This window comes from Schistocerca nitens, chromosome 2, assembly GCF_023898315.1.
Source record: "Schistocerca nitens isolate TAMUIC-IGC-003100 chromosome 2, iqSchNite1.1, whole genome shotgun sequence".
Lineage (NCBI taxonomy): Eukaryota > Metazoa > Arthropoda > Insecta > Orthoptera > Acrididae > Schistocerca > Schistocerca nitens.
In genome coordinates, this window is record NC_064615.1 from 141,871,290 (window position 1) to 141,895,323 (window position 24,034).

Consider the following 24,034-nt stretch of genomic DNA (forward strand, 5'->3'; position numbering starts at 1 on the left):
TGGAACTTTCCTAAGAAATCAATAAAGATAATTTCTGTAATATTTGATATTATGTAAATATAAATGCTCTGTATCAGGAGTGAATTTGTTCTATTTGGTGAACTTTGTAAGCTGATGCCTTACTATATTTCGTCTTTGTCTTATTGCACGTTCACAGATATCTAAGTTCTTATTTACGTATACCACAAACAGAACAACATGACTAGATATAGTGACTAGAGGAAATGTACGTTTTAGTGGAGCTAACGTAGGAATTCCACTCGCCTCCAATTTTCGTGAACAGACTGTATGATTCGGAGCCAAATAAAGCTGACAACTGCCGCTGGAGAGCGCTGAGAAGCTAACATTACGTTAGCAAGCTCGTGGCGTGTACCGACGGCTCTGTTTCTCGTGAGGTTGGATATTCCGTTTGCGTGCACGTCAACGTTAGCTGCCTCGTCCACTGTTTCGACAGCTTCACTCTTACTGTGTTATTTTCTACATAATTTCATAAGAGCCCTTAGCAATCCTTGACCGAGCTCGATGTCTTTCAGCTTTTCCCGCAGCTTGTTGATGGATACATTATCATACGCTTTTTCTAGGTCTAACAGCGGGCAACGGAATTAGAGAGCTGCAGGAATGTAGCCTATGCACACTGCTGTTCATCGTTGCACGATATCATTGCTTGCGTCTTCGGGATGGCACAACAGTCTTGGGAATATGGAATTGATGAGTTTAGGAGGAACATGCTCAACGCGATGCATACTTGCGACCAAGGACAGTCATTGTTTGTTCAGTTATGCAGGTTCCTAGGGCCACGTCACGTACCTCGAACTAGAAAGGGGGTTCGTTTGCAACAAGACGAGTATTCAGAAGGACAGTGTGATGCTACCTAAAGTAAGAATTTTTAACATTGTCCAGCCCTGCCAGCAACTGCGATAATTGAACATGTAACACGTCAGCTTCAGTTGCAAATAAAAAACAATCTTCATCCAGGTTTCAGCCAAAATAATTTGGCCTTTTTCAGAAGCCAGTGACACTAAACTATTGCATGCCAAATTTTGGCCATGTCAAGTATAAAACTGTAGCACCGTAGTAACCAGTCATAAATCTACATTACTTGGGATGAAGAGAAACAGCAGGCCCTCTACCGACCTCGTCCGCGCAGTAGATTTATGACTGGTTACAACGGTGCTACAGTTTTATACTTGACATGGCCAAAATTTGGCATGCAATAGTTTAGTGTCACTGGCTTCTGAAAAAGGCCAAATTATTTTGGCTGAAACCTGGATGAAGATTGGTTTCTATTTGCAACTGAGGCTGACGTGTTATATGTTCTATCTAAAGCACCACAGACCGTCAGCATGGCAGTCACTATTACGACTTTCCTTGACGATGGAGGGAGAAGCGAACCGGTAGTGGTGCGCCCAACGACGATATTCAGAGTCCCAGCTCTGTGTACGGCATCTCGATGACTGTGGCAAAAAGTTGAAACGTCATGGAATGACGTACATCTATCCCAGTCAAGCTTAGTTCGACTCGATACTAGCCAGATTAGAGCGGTGGTAGCTCTGTGTCCTACATTTCACACCAAGGGCTCCAAACCACCTAGAAAGTTAATCTTCTTCACGCTATACTCTGTTTCATTATATGCTATCGTTCCTGGTGTTTCCTTTTCTAATGCCCAGTTGTGTATTTTGCCAACAGCCTTATCGCAGTGGTAACACCGGTTCCAGTCAGATCACCGAAGTTAATCGCTGTCGGGCTGGGCTAGTACTTGGATGGGTGACCATCCGGTCTGCCGAGCGCTGTTGGCAAGAGGGGTGCACTCAGCCCTTGTGAGGCAAACTGAGGAGTTACTTGATTGAGAAGTAGCGGCTGCGTCTCGTAAACTGACATACGGCTGGGAGAGCGGTGTGCTGACCATATGCCCCTCCATATCCGCATCCAGTGACGCCTGTGGTCTGAGGATGATATTGCGATCGGTTGGTACCGTTGGCCCTTCCACAGCCTGTTTGGATGGAGTTGTGTATTTTAGACTTTCGAGTCACATTAATGTGCCCACCTGTCAAAACCGTGAATAGCCACTTTGGAGCGCTGACCGCCACAAGTCGTTCAGGAAGAGAGTCAGTTGGGTTCTGGTAGGTGCCAACAGTTTGGAGTCACGCCCACTCCAGTGCTGTGGCCAATTGCGCTTGGTTTCTCGATCGAGGATCCATGGCGCGAACATCCGTATCGAGGTGGTCCCGCAGATTCTCGATTAGATTTAAATCCGGGGAGTTTGGTGGCTAGGGGATTACGATAAATTCGTCCTGGGGCTCTTCGAACCACGCGCGTGCACTGAAAGCTGTGTGACACGTTGCATTGTCCTGCTAGTAGGTGCCATTGTGCAGGGGAAAAACAACTGCAACTACGGAAGTAGATGGACCCCAGGGATAGATGCTTTCTTGCGCCGATCGATTGCGGTTTTCAGAACGACGAGCTCACTCAGGCAATGCCACGAAAAAATTCCTCAGACCATAACGCTTCCTCATCCGGCCTGGATCCTACCGACGACTGTTGCAGGTTGTTTCAAATGTGTGTGAATTTTTAATGGACGAAATTGCTGAGGTCATCGGTCCCTACACGTACAAACTACTTAAATTAACTTAAACTAACTTATGCTAAGAACAACACATGCACTCATGCCCTAGGGAGGACTCGAACCTCCAGCGGGAGACGCCGCGCAATTCGTGACATGGCGCCTCAAACCACGCGGCCACTCCGCGCGGCGCAGGTTGTTTGCTTTCAGTTTGATGGGGTTTAAAATCTGAAAAGACCAACTGTCGCCACTCATTGTACGTCCAGTTCCGATACTGGCGTGCAAATTCCAGCCTTCGTCGGCGGTGAACGGCAGTCAGCTTGGGTACATGAACCAGGCGCCAGCGCCAGAGGCCGTGCCGCCCGCTGTGGCTGAGCGGTTCTAGGCGCTTCAGTCTCGAACCACGTGACAGCTACGGTCGCAGGTTTGAATCCTGCCTCGGGCAGGGATGTGTGTGATGTCCTGAAGGTTTAAGTAGTTCTAAGTTCTAGGGGACTGACGACCTCAGATGTTAAGTCCCATAGTCCTCAGAGCCATTTGAATTTTCTGCTGAGGCACTTATGCAGCGACGTCCTCTGAACGTTCGTTGAGGAGCCCCTTGGTTCATCTGAGCCGTTAGCTGCTCAACAGTTGCACATCTATTCGCCCGTATAAATCTCCGCAGCTGTCGCTGAACCTTTCGTCTATGGACCATGCTGCAATGCATTTGTCTCGGCGCCGGTTTTGGATAGCGCCATCTTGCCATGCACGGCATACTTTAACCATGACAGCACCTGCACAGATTACAGACTTTGCCGTTTCGGAAATGCTTCCACCCCTAGCCCGAAATCCAATGACCATACCCTTTTAAACGTCAGATAACACTTTATATACACTCCAGTGCTAGTGCTGCTACCTGTCGTCTGTGAGTGAAAAACCTACTGTCTCTCCGTGCTTTTTTCCTCTCTGAATTACTTACTTCTCCGTCGGTAGGATTCGGAAGACTTTCTTAAAATATCATAGCTGCATCAGCAACAGTCTACTTTTGACACCAGCACTACTTGATGTCTACAACAAAAACGGTGCAACTGTCTAATCAGTCGTCTTTAAATTCGCATTTTTCTCAGAAATCAGAATTTCGCTGGATCAATATGATTTTATGTTACCATGAACTACTACAATGAAACGCGAGAGCTGAATAGTGGGCTGGCGCGCTTCATAAGATCAGAGTTACGTAATGTCCGTTTGCTTTAAAAGAGTGTATAATATAATGTCGTGTGACTAGGGCCTCCTGTCGGGTAGACCGTCCGCTGTCTTTCGATTTGACGCCACTTCGGCGACTTGCGCGTCGATGGGGATGAAATGATGATGATTAGAACAACACAACACCCAGTCCCTGAGAGGAGAAAATCTCCAACCCAGCCGGGAATCGAACTCGGGCCCTTAGGATTGACATTCCGTCGCGCTGACCACTCAGCTACCGGGGGCGGACTTTAAAAGAGTAATACAGGATTGTCCAGAGAAATGTTACTACTTATATGAGATTGACTTTTAATTTTATTATTTTTATCATTATTTTACCTTTAGTGTTGAATCATTTCATTCATTTCAATATAAAAACATAAGTCCAAATGAAGCTAGTGCACTTCTTCGACATGTACTCCTTGGTTCTCAATGTATGCGCAAAACCTTTTCACCATACAGGCCATAGCTCCTTCACACGTTTCCATAGGTATAGAGCGGACAACAAGTGTTATGTGTCCCTTAAGATAATTATTGTCAGTAGATTTCATAGCATACACTCTTATTCTTTCACCAATCCTCATAGCCAGAAATCATATGGAGTTGAATCCCGTGCCACTGGTGGCCACGCCAAAGGTGCACCTCTTCCAATTCAGCGTCTGCCAATTCCTTTAAGGAATAATGTAGTGGTGGATCATCTTGCTGGAAGTAACCTGATTTTACGATATGGAGGGAGGATTATCAGCAACAAAATTCTCCAACATACCTAGGCAAGGACCTCGCATTACAGTCTGATCATTGAAAAAAATATGGGCTGAGTATTGTAAACTTCGAAATACCGCGCCATACGTTAACTTTCTGAGAGGATCGAGTGTGCTACCTTAGGTCATGGGGACTGCTTGTACTGCAAATGAAGCAGTTGTGCTTATTCATGTTGCCGCTGACATGAAATGTGGCTTCATTCGACACAGTGGTCAGTATGTGTGACTGTTGTGTGGAGGACCCGATTCGATTCTCGGTACTGCCAGGGATTTTTCGATGGTGGGAGAACTGGAACGGGATGCACTCTGGTGACGTCAATCGAGGAAATGCTTGAGTGCGAAACAACGGCTCGAAGGTCAAGAAAATCGACGACGCCCGAAAGAGTGGTGCGCCCCTCCATATGGCATTCAATGGCGCCTCTGTCAGCCACTGTCGCTCGGTTCCTATCAGCCCTTCAGGTTCAGAACGCTGAGCTTTGCTTGCTCTGCTTTTGAGCAACTACTAATAGTGTATATTTGCGTATTTATATAAGGATACACGTTTCCGTTCCCTTCTTTTTCACGGAGTCCATCCCCTATCTTCGCGGGATCGGCATGTTAATCTGGAGCTTACAATATCCGTCGTGGTATAGAGTGGCCGAATGCCCTTCCTGACACCACCCTTCTATCCCCCCTCTCTCCCCTCCCCGCCACCCCTCCCACCCCCATACGGAATTCTAATGTAATCCATGTGAAAGTGTGAGAGCGCTTTCGAGAAATGTTTGCTAACTGTGTAAACGAGGCAGAACGTGGCCGGCCGGCCGTCTTGGCCGAGCGGTTCTAGGCGCTTCAGTCCGGAACCGCGCTGCTGCCACGGTCGTAGGTTCGAATCCTGCCTCGCGCATGGATGTGTGTGATGTCCTTAGATTAGTTAGGTTTAACTAGTTCTAAGTCTAGGGGACTGATGACCTCAGATGTTAAGTCCCATAGTGCTCAGAGCCATTTGAACCATTTGGATCGTGGCCAGCAGCCCGGTATTCAGCAACTGGGATGTGGAAAACCGCCTAAAAACCACGTACTGGCTGGCCCTCATCGTTAATCAGCAGGACGAATTGATATTGGGGTTCGATGCGTCTTCCTGAATCCCGGAAATGGAAGGCTAACACGCTCGGCTATCTAGGTGGGATACGCGTTTCGTTTTATTGACTTAAAACATCGTTAGTAGGCTGAAATGAAAAATACTATATTTACCATTTTAATTTATTTTCAAGATCCAGAAACAGGTCATTACATAAGATATTGTGGTGTTATTTCTATTTATACTTACAGCTGTAAAAGAAAAGCGGTCAAAAAATGCCGTAAGTAAAAATCACACCTCAATACTTCATGTAGTAATTTTTTTACATATAGAAAGCAAACCACAATTGTAAGCGTTTTTCGTTTCAGATCCGCGAAGTTGTTTTTAAATCAATAAAACTAAATACGTATGGTGACACAAATACACATTTTACTCTTTGCACAAAGGGATTCTAAGTATCTTTAATAATTTAATTACCTTCATTTTAGGTCAAATGGAGACAATAGACGAAGAAGCGTCAGTCCTACAAATTCAGTTTTCTTATCTCAAACAACGGGTCTCTCCTTCCCCAGTGAGTTAGTACTTCATAACCAGAACAGAATTATGTACTCGTTTCGACATCCAGCTCACAACGCTCAACTTTCCAGACCCAAGCGATGTATGACAACGAACTCGTCGTTTCGTGGAAACGCACACACGTTAAAGCGACTCCCGCAGAAAACACGGCGCACCGTCCGGCCCCCGCTTCTACGGCAAGGGACTGACAGCTCTACTGGTACTTACTCCTCCTTGTCTCGCGGACGACTGTCGTTAGCAACAGTATACCACTGCCACACTGTACCTCGATAATCAGCCAGACCTGGAGGCGGTGAAACTACTGCATTCGATGTGGCCAAGGCCATAAGAAGAAAGGATCCGTACGTAAGTCAAGCGATGAAAAACTGCAAGTCAGCATAATTATCCTTTCGAAAAATTTACGTCATCCACTTTGATGAAATATTACAGGGGGAAGTAAATCCGGTAATTTCCCAGCAACTGAATCAATATAAAGAGATGGCGGGACTTATTGTAGAGACCCTTATTTCAACGCCGGAAGCATCACTTCATTGAGAATGAGGTCCTAGCGTCCTGCTAAGGCGGCAACTGTTATGTAAAAGGTGTTGTCCTCCATGACCACAGCAGGGGCGTTATATAAACGCCGCTCACCCATGCGAGTAGCAACAATGCAACGTGCGATGAAAACTCAAGGTGCTGTGTAGCCGGCAGCTGCAGCTTGTTATTTCAGATTTCCATTCATACTCCGCTCGTGCGGATGCAGTTTAATCAAACATTTTTCTGCCTATCACATTTCGTGAGTTGTATGTTCTGCAGAAATAATACAAATGTCGATGTGAATTCAGCGTAGTACTTTATGTCTCTGTTCGTCTACACAATAATGTTTTTTTGCAGTAACCTTCACTTCAGATAAAAATTTGTCCGGAGTTGGCACTTGCGATTTGCACCGCCAACACAGACGCGATATTTTGCATCATTCTATTTCGTATGTCATTCTATTACAAGTCGGTTTTGAAGATGGTCAGTGGGCGAAAACTGTCAGGAAATTAATAAAATATTTGTCGTCCAGACAAACACAGAATTACCTACTCACTTCGACTGTCGGCTCCAAACGACGTGTAACTAACTCTTTATGATCTTTGTGAACAGTTAGCAATGTGAATTTCTTGATTAGAACTTCAAGCATGCTGAAGTAATTGCAGATCAGCAACTTCTGTTAATCAACACAATTGGAAAACAATGAAAGTTGCAAATTTCATTTTTATTTACTTGACGACTCGTTTAGGGTTGGGACCCATTTCCAAATCATCCGGATAGTACGAATGTAATTTACCAAAATATAAGAACCATGTCAAGATAACGAACATATAAAGAAATGCAAATGAGCACTTACAGAGCTATCTGCATGCTCTGTATCTGTTCATTTACTCTCGTTATTTTCGAATCATCCAGACAGTCAAAATGGTATTTCCCGAAGTATAAGAAGCATGTCAAGATAACAAACATATACACAGATAGCGGGACAAACGGTCTGTCGGGATTTTGTTTATCATATCTTGGTCTTGCCGCCTATACGGGGTGTAATGCTTCTGTAGTACTGCATTTGTTCAAAGTGTGGACTCAGTAGTGCCGGCCAATTACTAGGTGCTTGATATGTGTTGTGCAAAAATATTTTCTTAGCCACTATGAGAAAAAGTGAAGGTCCAGCAAGCGCTTTAAGTTTTGTTTGTGGGTCCGTTGTTCTGTGCATTACCCAGAACACCTTCACGCACATAGTGCAAACTTTTTTATTTGAGTGAAGTCCATATTGGAAGAAGGGTGTAAAAAGTTACTAACGGGCGTCCATTTTTTGCTGAAGCCAAAGAAAAGATATATTCACTCGTTCGCTATTTAGGCACGTAAATAAAAGAATATTGATGTTCATTGTAGGCTCTGGCGTACACGAATAGCTAGTAGGTCCCCATACATATTCAATTTATTCATTAGGATTACTTAAGAAAGGGGAACGTTTTCATTACGACTCCAATAAGAAAGTGCATGTGGAATTGTCTTCATATTTATTCGTATCAATAATGCACACCTCTCTCTTATTAACTAAACTAGCTGACCCGGCGAACTTCGTACCGCCTAACAGTCAATGAATGTCGTGTTACCTTTAAGCTGAACTAATTTAGGCTTTGATGAACGTAATACAATGATACAAAATAATATTAATATAGATAGAAATATAAAAGTATTTTATTTTGATGAATGATGATGAATACATACAGAATGAGAATAAAAATTAAAAAAATAATAATAATTAAGTATTTCAAACACATGTCAGAAAAAAATCATTGAAAACTATGTTGTGCAGGTTGGGATACACTCTGATTAATTCATTAATCGGATTTTCATTCAAGCACCTTGTGGTAAACGACATTCTTTGTTTTTTGGTCAGGCGCAAGAACAAATAATGCGGATAATTTGCCGACACGTGAGCATGCCACGTACAATTGACCACGAGAAAAACACGCATTTTCTAGATTGAGGCCACAAATAGTCAAGGATTGGCCCTGTGATTTGTTGATCGTCATGGCGAAGGCAAGACGAATCGGGAATTGAATTCGTTTAAACTCAAAGGGCATATCTGTTGGGATCATCGGAATCCTTGGAATAAGAACTTCCTCATCTTTAAATTTTCCTTTAAGTATCGACGCGTGAATCACTTTGCTCATCAGTTTTCTTATCACCAAACGCGTTCCATTGCACAGTTTTGGTTGGTTTACATTTCTAAGCATGATGACTACCGAGCCAACCTTCAGTTGTAAATTGTGCGGTGGTAAACCAGGCACATCCAAGGAGTTCAAAAATTCAGTTGGATAATTAGTGGCTTCTTCTTCGTTTGTTACACAGTCGATAGATTTGAATGAATACAGAGTACCTACGATTTGATTTTGAATTATAAAATTGAGGTCATCTACATCTTTATTTTTAGCCGCCAAAATTGCTCGCTCACTTAACCATTTAGTATTTTTGTGGTTAGCAATGATATCCGGAAATACTTTGTTGATAAGCTCGTCTTTTGATGAGACGAAATTGCAAAAATTTGGAGGAAATGAAATCAAACCGCTCGATTCGTCAACAGGAACACGGCCATTACCGATAATCAGCAATTGCTTCGAGAAATCATCAGCAGATAGATCGTTCAACAATGCAACTCTCATATTTACAGACAGTTGAAGTTTGTTTACATATCGCCACAGATTTGATGCTTTGAGGCAAGCGTTTATTTCGTCGGCAGCAGTAGATCTTGGAATTACTGGTAGTGTTTGTCGGAAATCGCCAGATAATAAAATCATTGAACCACCAAAACATCTCGAGTCATTGCGCAGATCTTTTAATGTTCGGTCTAGTGCTTCCAATGCGCGTTTGTGCGCCATTGTGCATTCGTCCCATATGATGATTTTTGATGCTACTAAAACTTTGGCCATTGCGGAGTGTTTCGAAATGTTACATGTCGGTTGTTCAGTAGTTTGAAGGTTTAATGGCAATTTTAACGCTGAGTGAGCCGTACGGCATCCGTCTAACAATGTGGCCGCTATTCCAGAAGAAGCAATTGCTACCGCAATTTCGGATCTCGCACGTACAGTGGCCAAAATCAATGACATGAGGAATGTCTTCCCAGTTCCACCGGGGGCATGAAAAAAAAAATAAGCCACTATTTCCATCATCAATTGCATTAATCAGTGTATCATAGACTTCCTTCTGCTTAGGATTCAACAGTGGTACATTCGTTTGAACTGATTGGATTAGTTCATGTGGATCATATTCACGTTCACGTTCCAATTCTCTATTAAACGCGTCATTCATTCCGCGATCTGGCGCTGGCATTCCTAACCTAACTAACAAACTGCCGCACATGAGGTAACACATATCTTCGATCAAGAGCAAAGCCTGGTTATGCATCTCCTCATTCGCCTCAAGATCGGGATTTCTTGAGCTGACACGAATTCGATATAAAATGTCTTCTGACATGTTATCTTTGTATTTGTTCCACAGGTCACGTGGGTTCGATGGGAAGCATATCGAAATGATGATAGCAAATAATGTGCGTATCTGACTTGGAGATGCAGAAATAATTGCTTCAGCGATTGTCGTCTCCCAATGAGTATCGTTTTCAAGCAAATTCAGCTCTTGACATGCTGCACGAAATGTGGGGCACACTATACCATTAACAGTTCGTAGTGATTCAAATGATGTTGGCCCTCGAACATGTACCAGCAACAACCGCAAATAGAAACATGCATCATTCTTCGGATGAACTGTGTAAATACGACCAAGAGCATCAGCAGAACGCATATCTGGATGACCAGGAACTGCATCGCCTTGCTTCCGACGTTGAAATTTCTTCGATGTAGCGTTCCAAGTGTAATAACTTGGCATTTCCGAGTAAAGCAACGTTCGTGCGAACGGATCGTTTTGACAAATCGCAAAGAAACTGGTCAGTGTTGTCGCTGGAGGTGTTTCGGCACGTTGAGCAGCATTCGACGCTGTGAAATATACTCTCTGACCGTTCTCTAGATGCACCCCCAAATGTACAACAGTGGGATAACGTTCGTGAATAGGGAATGAGAATATACGCCAAATTGCTTCATTGCAGTTCACATATCTACCAACTTGATAGCGCGTGATTTCATCGTTGATATTGGATGTTTGGATACCAAAAACCGCCATGTCGCTCCCTTTCGTGACATATTTGCAAATGTATTTAATAGATTTGACCGAATTGCAATACTCAACATTACAATGTGCCTTGAATGTTTTGGAAAGAAGTGGCGAATATGGAACAATCCAGCTGTTGTCAACTATGAAATCGTTTCCTTTCACTTTAGTTGTGATAGATCTACCATTATCATCGGGCGGTCGACGCCGATACAATGGATAACCATCTTTGCCTGTAATGGTCTCTGCCGTGAATGTTCGCGGATACCGTTTGGAACACTTGCCGTCGACCATGCAAGGTGATTGGCGGTTGATAGTGCCATATGGTCCATGAATCATATTCGTGATTACAACATCATGTAGGTCTGGATCGGTTTCAGGAGCAGGAATCTCCGCACATATGATGTCATCTATTTGATCTGGCCGAATTCTGTCTACTAACCAAATTAGAATGTGAGCATGAGCATGCGGTAGGCCTCGTTTTTGCCATTCGACTGAATACATCCAGCATCGAGTAATCCCAAAGACGTGTTGCTTAACAATGTAATTTATTAGTGACCGAATTTTTTGCTTGAAAACCCGTGCGGTGATGTGTCGATCACTTGATGTTTGTCCGGGAAGCAGCAATTGAATAATTTCCATCCATTTCGGATTACATGTAAATGTAATGAATAGATCTGGCCGACCATAATGACGAACATATGTCATTGCATCTTGCGCATATTCATGCATATGACGCGGGCTACCTGTGTATGTCGCTGGTAAAATAGTCAATCGACCAACATTTTCTGAATCTCCTTCTGTGCTTATTGCATCGCGTAAATGAATATACTCTTCCGAACGCAATTTAGCTTGATTCAACCGGATGAAAGTCAGGCGCTCCGTTTCGATTTTAACGTACATGTCAACGTAGTATTGTTGAAGCAGTCGACGAAATCGCAACAAATAATTGTCAGAATTTTCACGAATCATCAAACGATATGCGTAATAATTCATCGAACTAACCTTCTTGGTAGTTTCCTCACCTGAAACAAATACAGTAAAAATTGTATTTTAGAACCCCTAATAGGTTAACGACTCTTACAGCTACTCTCTACTAAATTAGGAGTCACAACTTTTTTGTGTACCAAAAGCAAACAGAATAAAATGTATATCAAGTTAAAATGAAAACAATGATATTGATCTTACCATTCAATGGATTAATCATTTTGATATTAAAGTGATATCCATCGTCTCCTTGCCAAAACATCAGCGGGTATTGTAACGCGTCATATGAACGGTGTGTTTCATATATTCTTTGTAGTTGCCCAGTATTGCGTCGTGTAAGCACAATATCACGTGTTTCCAAGTTTTCACCAACCATCAGGATTGCCACTTCATCGATTGTTGGAGCATTAAATGTGCGTTCATGTGTTCCAGCTGGTCTTTTATCTGCTCTGATTACAACTTTATAGTCATCACTTGGCATGCGCTCTAAAGCAGTCTTGAACAGCCTGACCAATGCATGATGTTCATGAAGCATTTGCTGCAAATCTTGGAGAATTGCTCTTTTCGTAGCTGTGTTGATCCCTTGACGCCGGTCAAGTTGTTCTTCCATATTGCCCATGAAATATATTTGCAAGAATTTGTGCTGTGCACCTTCAATAGGTTGCAATGATCCAATGCGATGGCAAATCTGGCCTTGAGTCTGTAAATTCAAAGCCATAGTTATAGTTAGATTTACAAACACTTATTTTTCAAATAATAACATACCATTTTTTTAGAGACAAATACAGAAATCTAACAAACTACATTCCAAATTTTTTTTACAATCATAGAAAATAAAGTTTTTAACGTAAATTACCTTAAATGTCGGATTATATCCGTGTTCTTCGATAATTTCCGCCCCAAATGAAGTCATTTGGAAACAGACATTGTATTTTTGAGTGTTCGCTAGAAAATGTCGTGATTCTAGGTTTTCGCCATAAAGCAGGGAACGCAATGGCTCTGGTGGCGGGACCACTAATGGCAATGTCACTTTACCACTAAGGCAGCACAAACCAGGCGTTTCACCAGCAAACTTCTGTGGTGTCACCGCCAGACACCACACTTGCTAGGTGGTAGCTTTAAATCGGCCGCGGTCCATTAGTACATGTCGGACCCGCGTGTCGCCACTGACAGTGATCGCAGACCGAGCGCCAGCACACGGCAGGTCTCGAGAGACGGACTAGCACTCGCCCCAGTTGTACGGACGACGTAGCTAGCGATGCACACTGACGAAGCCTCGCTCATTTGCAGAGCCGATAGTTAGAATAGCCTTCAGCTAAGTCAATGGCTACGACCTAGCAAGGCGCCATTAGCATTACATAGCTTGTATCTAAAGAGTCTCACTTGTATCGTCAAGAGCGATGTACCACGAGGATGGATTAAAGTTAAGTATTCCAGGAGCTACGTACTTTTCTTTATAGCATTCATTACGTATCCTGTTTCAGACCTATCTACTAGCCTGCGTGAGTTAACTCGTGCCTTTCGGCTACTTCCAAGTGGCGTGGTTGTCTTACTACGCCACAACAACTTCAATGCGCCACAATGCTGGCAAACAACGTCCATTGGACCAATGCAAACTAAACGATGCAAGCTGTAGTCGATGGTGCAATCATATCGAAACGCTGCTCGATTCAAATCAATACTTGAACCATTTCTTCTTGCACTTCGAAGATTATTCCTCTGTTCATCTGTACGATAAGCTCGACGATTTCTCGTTTCTAATCTAGCCGTTTCACGGGCTGCCTCTCTTTGCTCTTGTGTTTGAGAAGCACGAATTAAGGCCCTTCTTTGCTCCATCCTAACGCGGCGCTCTTCTCGGGCAATTTCTCGTTCTTCGTCAGATAATTGACTCGCGATATTCCGTTGCCTAATTGCATTACGGCTCCGCTGGGAAAGATTAGATCTTCTAGGACGCGGCATTTTTATTAATAGTAATACTGAATATGCACTCGCACAAAACCACATAAAACAATCGAGACATAGACAGTAGCTTACCAAGAAAAATCATAGACAACCTATGAAAAGACATTTACACTTTTGTTAACCTGTAGAATAAATATTTAATTAATTTAATAAATAATTTAAACAAATTAATGTCTAAAACAAACAAATATAACAGTACCTACCTGAACTTTCGAGACATTTTACACAAAATAAATTTCTGAACGCACACATAAATAGTTGTTACAGTATTTGACAGGATTGGACAACAAATGTTTGACATGTAATAAACAAATGAGCATTTATTGAAATGATTAAGTATTCATTACACATTTCTGAACGCACGCGTAATATTTTTCAATCTTTTTTAAAAAAAATACACATAATAGTTTATTCATCCATTTTAAATAGTTTATGAACGCATGCATAAATGTCAATCATTACTTACAGATTTTGACAAAAAAATTTGACAGCTCCGAAACTAAAGAACTTTTAGGGAAAATAACGCATTTTTCAAGTATTCGTCAATTTTTCATTATTTTTAAGATGTATTCTGCTATTCGGGGCGGAGACAAATCCAACAAATCAAAAACCATGAAAATTGGTCCAGCAGATCTCGAGTTATAAGTGTTGTAACAAACCCGACTTTGTTTTATATATATACACTCCTGGAAATGGAAAAAAGAACACATTGACACCGGTGTGTCAGACCCACCATACTTGCTCCGGACACTGCGAGAGGGCTGTACAAGCAATGATCACACGCACGGCACAGTGGACACACCAGGAACCGCGGTGTTGGCCATCGAATGGCGCTAGCTGCGCAGCATTTGTGCACCGCCGCCGTCAGTGTCAGCCAGTTTGCCGTGGCATACGGAGCTCCATCGCAGTCTTTAACACTGGTAGCATGCCGCGACAGCGTGGACGTGAACCGTATGTACAGTTGACGGACTTTGAGCGTGGGCGTATAGTGGGCATGCGGGAGGCCGGGTGGACGTACCGCCGAATTGCTCAACACGTGGGGCGTGAGGTCTCCACAGTACATCGATGTTGTCGCCAGTGGTCGGCGGAAGGTGCATGTGCCCGTCGACCTGGGACCGGACCGCAGCGACGCACGGATGCACGCCAAGACCTTAGGATCCTACGCAGTGCCGTAGGGGACCGCACCGCCACTTCCCAGCAAATTAGGGACACTGTTGGTCCTGCGGTATCGGCGAGGACCATTCGCAACCGTCTCCATGAAGCTGGGCTACGGTCCCGCACACCGTTAGGCCGTCTTCCGCTCACGCCCCAACATCGTGCAGCCCGCCTCCAGTGGTGTCGCGACAGGCGTGAATGGAGGGACGAATGGAGACGTGTCGTCTTCAGCGATGAGAGTCGCTTCTGCCTTGGTGCCAATGATGGTCGTATGCGTGTTTGGCGCCGTGCAGGTGAGCGCCACAATCAGGACTGCATACGACCGAGGCACACAGGGCCAACACCCGGCATCATGGTGTGGGGAGCGATCTCCTACACTGGCCGTACACCACTGGTGATCGTCGAGGGGACACTGAATAGTGCACGGTACATCCAAACCATCATCAAACCCATCGTTCTACCATTCCTAGACTGGCAAGGGAACTTGCTGTTCCAACAGGACAATGCACGTCCGCATGTATCCCGTGCCACCCAATGTGCTCTAGAAGGTGTAAGTCAACTACCCTGGCCAGCAAGATCTCCGGATCTGTCCCCCATTGAGCATGTTTGGGACTGGATGAAGCGTCGTCTCACGCGGTCTGCACGTCCAGCACGAACGCTGGTCCAACTGAGGCGCCAGGTGGAAATGGCATGGCAAGCCGTTCCACAGGACTACATCCAGCATCTCTACGATCGTCTCCATGGGAGAATAGCAGCCTGCATTGCTGCGAAAGGTGGATATACACTGTACTAGTGCCGACATTGTGCATGCTCTGTTGCCTGTGTCTATGTGCCTGTGGTTCTGTCAGTGTGATCATGTGATGTATCTGACCCCAGGAATGTGTCAATAAAGTTTCCCCTTCCTGGGACAATGGATTCACGGTGTTCTTATTTCAATTTCCAGGAGTGTAGATAATAGTTCTGAAGCAATACATTCACTGAACACAAGCAAACATCACACTTCACACAATAATTCAAGCAAATCGCCCTTATATGCGACAGGAGGAACCAGATTTGAAAGGATCGATACATGCCCAATCGTCTAACGTACACTCTCCGACAAACAAAAAGCGACGCACCACGAAGGAATGATCAGGTCGAGGTGGAAGTTGGTAGATGTAATGAACATGCACAGACAAACAAATGACAACAGTTAAAAAAAACTGAAATATTTATTCAAGGCAAAGAGCTTCACGAACTAAGCAAGTCAATAACCCGTTGATCCACTTTTGGCCTTTATGCAAGCAGTTATTTGGCGGGGCATTGTGTGATAGAGCTGTTAAATATCCTCTTGAGGGATATCATGCCAACTTCTGTCCAATTGGCGCCTTAGGTCGTCAAAATACCAATCTGTTTGGGGGGGGGGGGGGAGGGGTATTGCCCACAATATTCAACTGGGGAGAGATCCGGCGACCTTGATGGCCATGGAAGGGCTCGGCAAGCACGAAGACAAGTAGTAGAAACTCTCGTCGTGTGCGAGCTGGTACTGTCTTGCTGAAATGTAAGTCCAGGATGGCTTGCCATGAACAGCAACAAAACGGGGCGAAGAATATCGTTGACGTACCGCTGTGCTGTAAGGTTGCCGCAGATGACAACCGAAGGGGTTCTGCTGTGAAACGAAGGTGACGATGATGAAATTAAAAATATCTGTGTGTAGAGTACTTAGTATGTCTTCTTTGGTAGCTATCGATGTCCCCTCTTTTTAGTTAGTGTACCGCAATAATCAAGACTGCTGTTAGAGAACCCTAAAGCACATACCCATCTGGATCCCTCCCACGTATGCTGTTATGGGGTACTCTTACGATTCTCTTTAAAAGTGTTAATTACTCAGGGTCATGCTATCAGCCGAAGTGATGTGCTGGTGCAACAGACCTGCTAGGGCGCGTAATACTCGTTGTTGGACACATATTTACTTTATACTTTCCGTCGCGTACTATGAAGCACGTTTTGAATCGACAGACACCTAGATGACCTCGGTAACAGAAAGCCAACCTGTTGCTGAGGCGACCGGTTATCACCCATGTAGTGCGTCGCGTTACGAAAGCCAGTTTTGCTGTCGAACTGTTAAAAAAATCAAAGCGAGAAATACACGTTAGAACCTTCGCAATGATTCCACACACTTTTAAAAAGGTTAGATGAAACTAAGTCTTTTTTAGATACAGTCGGCTCGTCGACTGAAGAATTCTTTTCCAAACACTTTAAGCTTACATTTCCATTTCACAGACTTGTGTTCATGATTGCTCAAGATAGCGCATTGTAGTGTATGCAACAAGGATGTGCACCCGATGACAAATTTTTAGCCTGTGGCCATTACAAATTTTTAAATGTTGGCTTAGAAGAAAACTGTGATTATCACTCATTTTTACGCCTATCGGATGAATGTTCTTTACTTCAGAGTCTTTTGTCTGTGCTACTTGGTCGTTTCAGAAGAAACTTGCTTAATCGCTACGAGAGTCACAATATAGCGTTCACTGGAATCGCTAATTGCAATCTTCACTGTGCCATGTGAACATAAGCAATACGTAAACAACACATTAACTGTCAAAAGTTACGAGATACTACTATTCAATGAGGAATTGACCATTAGAAGTCACGAGAGGCGGGCCAGCCAGTAAAAGCGGGATTACTGTGTTGTCGGTAGGGAACCAATTACAACACAGCTGGGTCGGACAGGAGACCTCATGGACTTCGAACGAGGACTAGTCGTTGGATGTCACCTGAGTAACAAATGTATCAGGGACATTACAACCCTTCGAATGCTGCCGAGTGGACTGTTGGTGGTGTGACAGTGAAGTGCAAATGGAAAGGAACTACCAAGAGCGCGTAGCAGGTCTGTGTGTTGTGACACTAGATACTGAGCGTCAGTGACAGAGGGGAGGAAAGGTCATTATGTTGTCAGGGAAAGCGACACTTTTGGGCGGTGGAATGGGTTCTTTCCTTAGCGCAGTGGGTGAGGTGTAACACTCTTGCTTCCACTATCAGTCATTTATTGGCACTTAAGACCCTTTAAACAAACAGAGTAATACACTGTGTTTTAACTCGCTCAGTTCCTCGCGGCAGCGGTGCGGCGCGCAGTCGTAACGTGCAGATTCCAGTGACCGATGATGCGGTGACGGCTCGTGTTGCAGCGGAGCGCCAGGTTGTTCCATTCAGTACTTACCGTGACCCACTGCGACGGCTTCGCGGTCTTCGCCTTGTGAATTCACTCTTTGCGTTATTAACAAGCGGCTATGGCGTGGCGCGAAGTGCTCCCTCCCCGAATCGAACCAGCGACCCTCAGGTTCGGCGTCTTCTGGGGGAGTTCATCAACCTCTAGGTTCACAGCTGACCCATTTGGTGAGGCCGGAGTCCCTTCGTCCTCACCAGCCACCTAGGTAAGTACCACACGAACTTCTTTCTCGTAACATCTGGGATAGTATCTGCGTTAACCTACTGGCGCGATAGCGATATCTTCTGTTGAGCAGCGTAGCAGCTAAGTCGTTGCAGCGAAGTATAATGTCCGCTGACTAAGCACCGGTCCGTCTCTCCAGGCGACGTTTCTTCGTCTCTTCTCTCTCCCCTCAAATGACCACCTCATGCCCGTTTGTCGGAGGTATTTGTTCGGTGTTTTCGTCAATGTCGCGATATTTCTAGGGCGGCGACTCACTCTTCGTTCGTTGATCTACGCTTCTCACGTTGGGCAGGAAGGTGACCAATTTCGATACAGCGCCGGCTTTCCTTGTTTGACCTCTGTGCTAGCGTGGTCGGGCATTCCTCCGCATCGCCAGATGCGTCATGCATGTGATTTCAGTATGCTGACAGTTCCTGGAGCATTGACCTCTGATATGCTGCTTCGCTGGCCGTTGTTTTCCTTGGAAGCATTGCCCATCTGCTGAGTCGTTGATCTGACCAAGTGCTGACTGCTGCTGCACAAACACTGCTGGTCATCGGCCATCTTGTTCCACTTCTGCCGCTTCCGAATATTGTGGTTTATCCTGTCAAAGTCTCTAAAACGTTCACTTGACCTATAATAAGTCTTTAGGTATTTTTCTGTCGGATTTCTGCTTTGAACAACCACAAATAACACATAATTATTATACACAACCATAAATAACACATAACTATTATACACTCATGATCATAAATTAAGGATAATGCTGATACATGGCGAATCAACGCTATGGTGGGCGGCTTTCGGGTTTAAATCACCTCGGGGTATGACCATACGGTGCATCTGACCTGCTGTCGTCGCACGGTGGCGCTGGCAGCAGTACACATTCGCAGAGGTGTGTTGGTGCATGTCAGAGTACGTTGCAGCGAGAAAGTGTGCAGACGTTCTCAGGCGTGCTAATAGTAACTGTGTGTTGAAACTGCCTCAAAGAACACGTATTTATCACGTTATGAGGGGTAGAATACTAGGGAGACTGGAGGCTGGTCAAACACAGCAGGTCGTGGTACGGGCCCTCTGTGCGCCACAAAGTATGATCTCATGATTATGGCAACGATTCCAGCAGACAGGAGAAGTGTCCAGGCGCTAGCGTACGGGACGTTCACGGTGTACAACACCACAACGAGACCGATATCTCACCATCAGTGCCCGCAGACGGTCACGGAGTACTGCAAAAAAAAAAAAAAAAAATAAAATAAAATAAAAAAATTATATATATATATATATATATATATATATATATATATATATATATATATATATATACATATATATAAAATAAAAATAATAAAAAAAATTTCAAATGTGTGTGAAATCCTATGGGACTTTATTGCTAAGGTCATCAGTCCCCAAGCTTACACACTACTTAACCTAAATTCCCTAAGGACAAACACACACCCATGCCCGAGGGAGGACTCGAACCTCCGCCGGGACCAGCCGCACAGTCCATCACTGCAGCGCCTTAGACCGCTCAGGTTATACTCCAGGTAGCCTTGCTCGGGACCTTACCGCAGCCACTGGAACAGTTGCCTCCAGACACACAGTCTACAGACGACTGAACAGACATGGTTCATTCGCCCAGAGACTTGCAAGGTGCATTCCACTGGCCCCTGGTCACAGGAGAGCCCGTAAAACCTGGTGTCAAGAACACAGTACATGGTCATTGGAACAGTGGTCCCAGGTTATGTACACGGACGAGTCCAGGTATAGTCTGAACACTGATTCTCGCCGGGTTTTCATCTTGCGTGAACCAGGAACCAGATACCAACCCCTTAATGTCCTTGAAAGGGACCTGTATGGAGGCCGTGGTTTGATGGTGTGGGATGGGGTTATGATTGGTGCACATAAACCCCTGCATGTCTTTGACAGAGGATAACAGATCAGATGTATCGGGACGTCATTTTGCACCAGTATGTCCACCTTATCAAGGGTGCGGTGGGTCCCACCATCCTCCTCATGGATGATAACGCACGGCCCCACCGAGTTGCCATCGTGGAGGGGTACCTTGAAACAGAAGATATCAGGCGAACGGAGTGGCCTGCCTGTTGTCCAGACCTAAACCCCATGGAGCACGTCTGGGATGCTCTCGGTCGACGTATCGCTGCACGTCTTCAAACCCCTGGGACACTTCAGGAGCTCTGACAGGCACTGGTGCAAGAATGGGAGGCTATACCCCAGCAGCTGCTCGACCTCCTGATCCAGAGTATGCCAATCCGTTGTGCGGCCTGTGTGCGTGTGCATGGTGATGATATCCCATACTGATGTCGAGGTACATGCGCAGGAAACAGTGGCGTTTTGTAGCACATGTGTTTCGGGACGGTTTTCTCAACTTATCACCAATACCGTGGACTTACAGATCTGTGTGTGTTCCCTGTGTACCTATGCTATTAGTGCCAGTTTTGTGTAGTGCCACGTTGTGTGGCACCGTATTCTGTAGTTATCCTTAATTTATGAGCATGGGTGTACATATAATTATTATATACCCTACACCAGGAAGATCTCATGTACTGATGGACATGAAACATCGAGAAATGTTAGGGTCTTTGTAAAATTTTGTAGAAAATCAACAGATGGAATCGCATCTCTCCAGTTAGCACAATGACTGTGAGTAGCGTACAGTGGTCCGGCAGCGCCCCATAAGACACATATTTCTGTAGTCGTTGCTAAAGCGACGCTTAAGATGGTGACGCCGCTGTACATTGGATGAGTGGAAACGAGTGATTTGGAGTTATGAATCACACTACACCATGCGGAAATCCAATGAAAGGGTCTGGGTTTGGCGAATGCCTAGAGAACATTACCTTTCATAATATGTCGTACCAACAGCGAAGTACAGAAGTGTTGGTGTTACGGTATGGGGGTGTTTGTCGTGGGTAGTGTGTGGTTTCCTTACTGAGCTCAAGAAAACGCTAAATGTGGAAGGATATGAACACTTTTTACAGCATTGATTACTGCGTACAGTAGAGGAACATTTAGGAGACGCTGACTGTAGCAGGACGATAGTGCACCTTGTCTTAAAGCAGCAGCTGCGCGGTAGTGGTTTTGTGGACAGTACCATTCCTGAAATGGCCTGATCCGTCGAGGGTCTCGACATAAACCCAACAGAACACCTTTTGGATGAGTCAGAAAGTTCATGACTACCCTCTCTGCTGCTGCCATTCCTCCACAGACATTCAGAAACCTCACTGGAAGTGTCTTCAGTAGAGTTCAAGCCACCGTAAAGGTGAACGGTGGACCCTACACTCCCCGGTATTAATGTCTAGTACTGATTTCCGGATATATTGAGAAGATAGTGTAGATGCAGGTGTACAGGTAAATTCCGCCTTTCTAGGTATCCTAAAGGCTTTCGACAAGGTAACACATCGTCGACGACTAAAAGGAGTGTTTTCACAGATATTTCATCAGTTCGACAGAAATCTAACTTAAAGAAACTAATACGTTCTATTGTACGACGAAAGATGATCGCGATACTATCTGATTACAAGATTAGTGGTGAACATCTTGAGCACGTTACATCATATAAGTATGTAGAGGTGATACTAAGGAGCGATATGAAATGGGACGATCGCACAAAATCAGTATTAAGGAAAGCGAATGGAAGGGTTATACTAAAGTGCAGTGCATCAGTGCAAGTGGTTCTAGACTCTTCAGTCTGGAACCGCGCAACCGCTACCGTCGCAGGTTCGAATCCTGCCTCGGGCATGGATGTGCGTGATGTCGTTAGGTTACTTAGGTTTAAGTACACTCTTGGAAATTGAAATAAGAACACCGTGAATCCATTGTCCCAGGAAGGGGAAACTTTATTGACACATTCCTGGGGTCAGATACATCACATGATCACACTGACAGAACCACAGGCACATAGACACAGGCAACAGAGCATGCACAATGTCGGCACTAGTACAGTGTATATCCACCTTTCGCAGCAATGCAGGCTGCTATTCTCCCATGGAGACGATCGTAGAGATGCTGGATGTAGTCCTGTGGAACGGCTTGCCATGCCATTTCCACCTGGCGCCTCAGTTGGACCAGCGTTCGTGCTGGACGTGCAGACCGCGTGAGACGACGCTTCATCCAGTCCCAAACATGCTCAATGGGGGACAGATCCGGAGATCTTGCTGGCCAGGGTAGTTGACTTACACCTTCTAGAGCACGTTGGGTGGCACGGGATACATGCGGATGTGCATTGTCCTGTTGGAACAGCAAGTTCCCTTGCCGGTCTAGGAATGGTAGAACGATGGGTTCGATGACGGTTTGGATGTACCGTGCACTATTCAGTGTCCCCTCGACGATCACCAGTGGTGTACGGCCAGTGTAGGAGATCGCTCCCCACACCATGATGCCGGGTGTTGGCCCTGTGTGCCTCGGTCGTATGCAGTCCTGATTGTGGCGCTCACCTGCACGGCGCCAAACACGCATACGACCATCATTGGCACCAAGGCAGAAGCGACTCTCATCGCTGAAGACGACACGTCTCCATTCGTCCCTCCATTCACGCCTGTCGCGACACCACTGGAGGCGGGCTGCACGATGCTGGGGCGTGAGCGGAAGACGGCCTAACGGTGTGCGGGACCGTAGCCCAGCTTCATGGAGACGGTTGCGAATGGTCCTCGCCGATACCCCAGGAGCAACAGTGTCCCTAATTTGCTGGGAAGTGGCGGTGCGGTCCCCTACGGCACTGCGTAGGATCCTACGGTCTTGGCGTGCATCCGTGCGTCGCTGCGGTCCAGTCCCAGGTCGACGGGCACGTGCACCTTCCGCCGACCACTGGCGACAACATCGATGTACTGTGGAGACCTCACGCCCCACGTGTTGAGCAATTCGGCGGTACGTCCATGCCTCCCGCATGCCCACTATACGCCCTCGTTCAAAGTCCGTCAACTGCACATACGGTTCACGTCCACGCTCTTGCGGCATGCTACCAGTGTTAAAGACTGCGATGGAGCTCCGTCTGCCACGGCAAACTGGCTGACACTGACGGCGGCGGTGCACAAATGCTGCGCAGCTAGCGCCATTCGACGGCCAACACCGCGGTTCCTGGTGTGTCCGCTGTGCCGTGCGTGTGATCATTGCGTGTACAGCCCTCTCGCAGTGTCCGGAGCAAGTATGGTGGGTCTGACACACCGGTGTCAATGTGTTTTTTTTTCCATTTCCAGGAGTGTAGTTCTTAGTCCTAGGGGACTGATGACCTCAGATGTTAAGTCCCATAGTGCTCAGAGCCATTTGAACCATTTCTTGGCAAGTTCTTTGACGTAGATGTTTTTTATCTTATGCCTTCTCTTTGAAACACGCTGTTTCCGTGATTTGCAAGAGATGCAGTACCTCAGGAGCTCAGCGTAATTTCTACATCCAGTATGTGCTACAAGAAGTAACTGTGCTTGTGGGGACGTTCTGAACATGCTCGGGCGCAAGGATATTGTCGTTATACATGAACTGTCCAACTGTCTGTCCAACTTCATGAAACTGATAAAACAGAATTTATATTACTTTGAATTTGAAATTGTAAATATTTCCATCATTAAGGATAGTCACAAATGACAAACAGTTCACTTTACTTCGAGTCTGCTTCCTAGACCTCTTTGGTCCACGATTGGTTTTTGACTCCA

The 24,034-nt window shown here is 45.2% G+C and overlaps 1 protein-coding gene and 1 pseudogene across 1 annotated transcript in view; both read left to right on the top strand.

Annotated features, from left to right (window-relative positions):
* The window catches only part of LOC126234876 (sialin-like), a 613,986-nt gene that overhangs the window by 319,350 nt on the left and 270,602 nt on the right, over positions 1–24,034 (top strand). The window lies entirely within an intron of this gene.
* On the top strand, positions 1,679–1,796 carry LOC126238600 (5S ribosomal RNA; annotated as a pseudogene).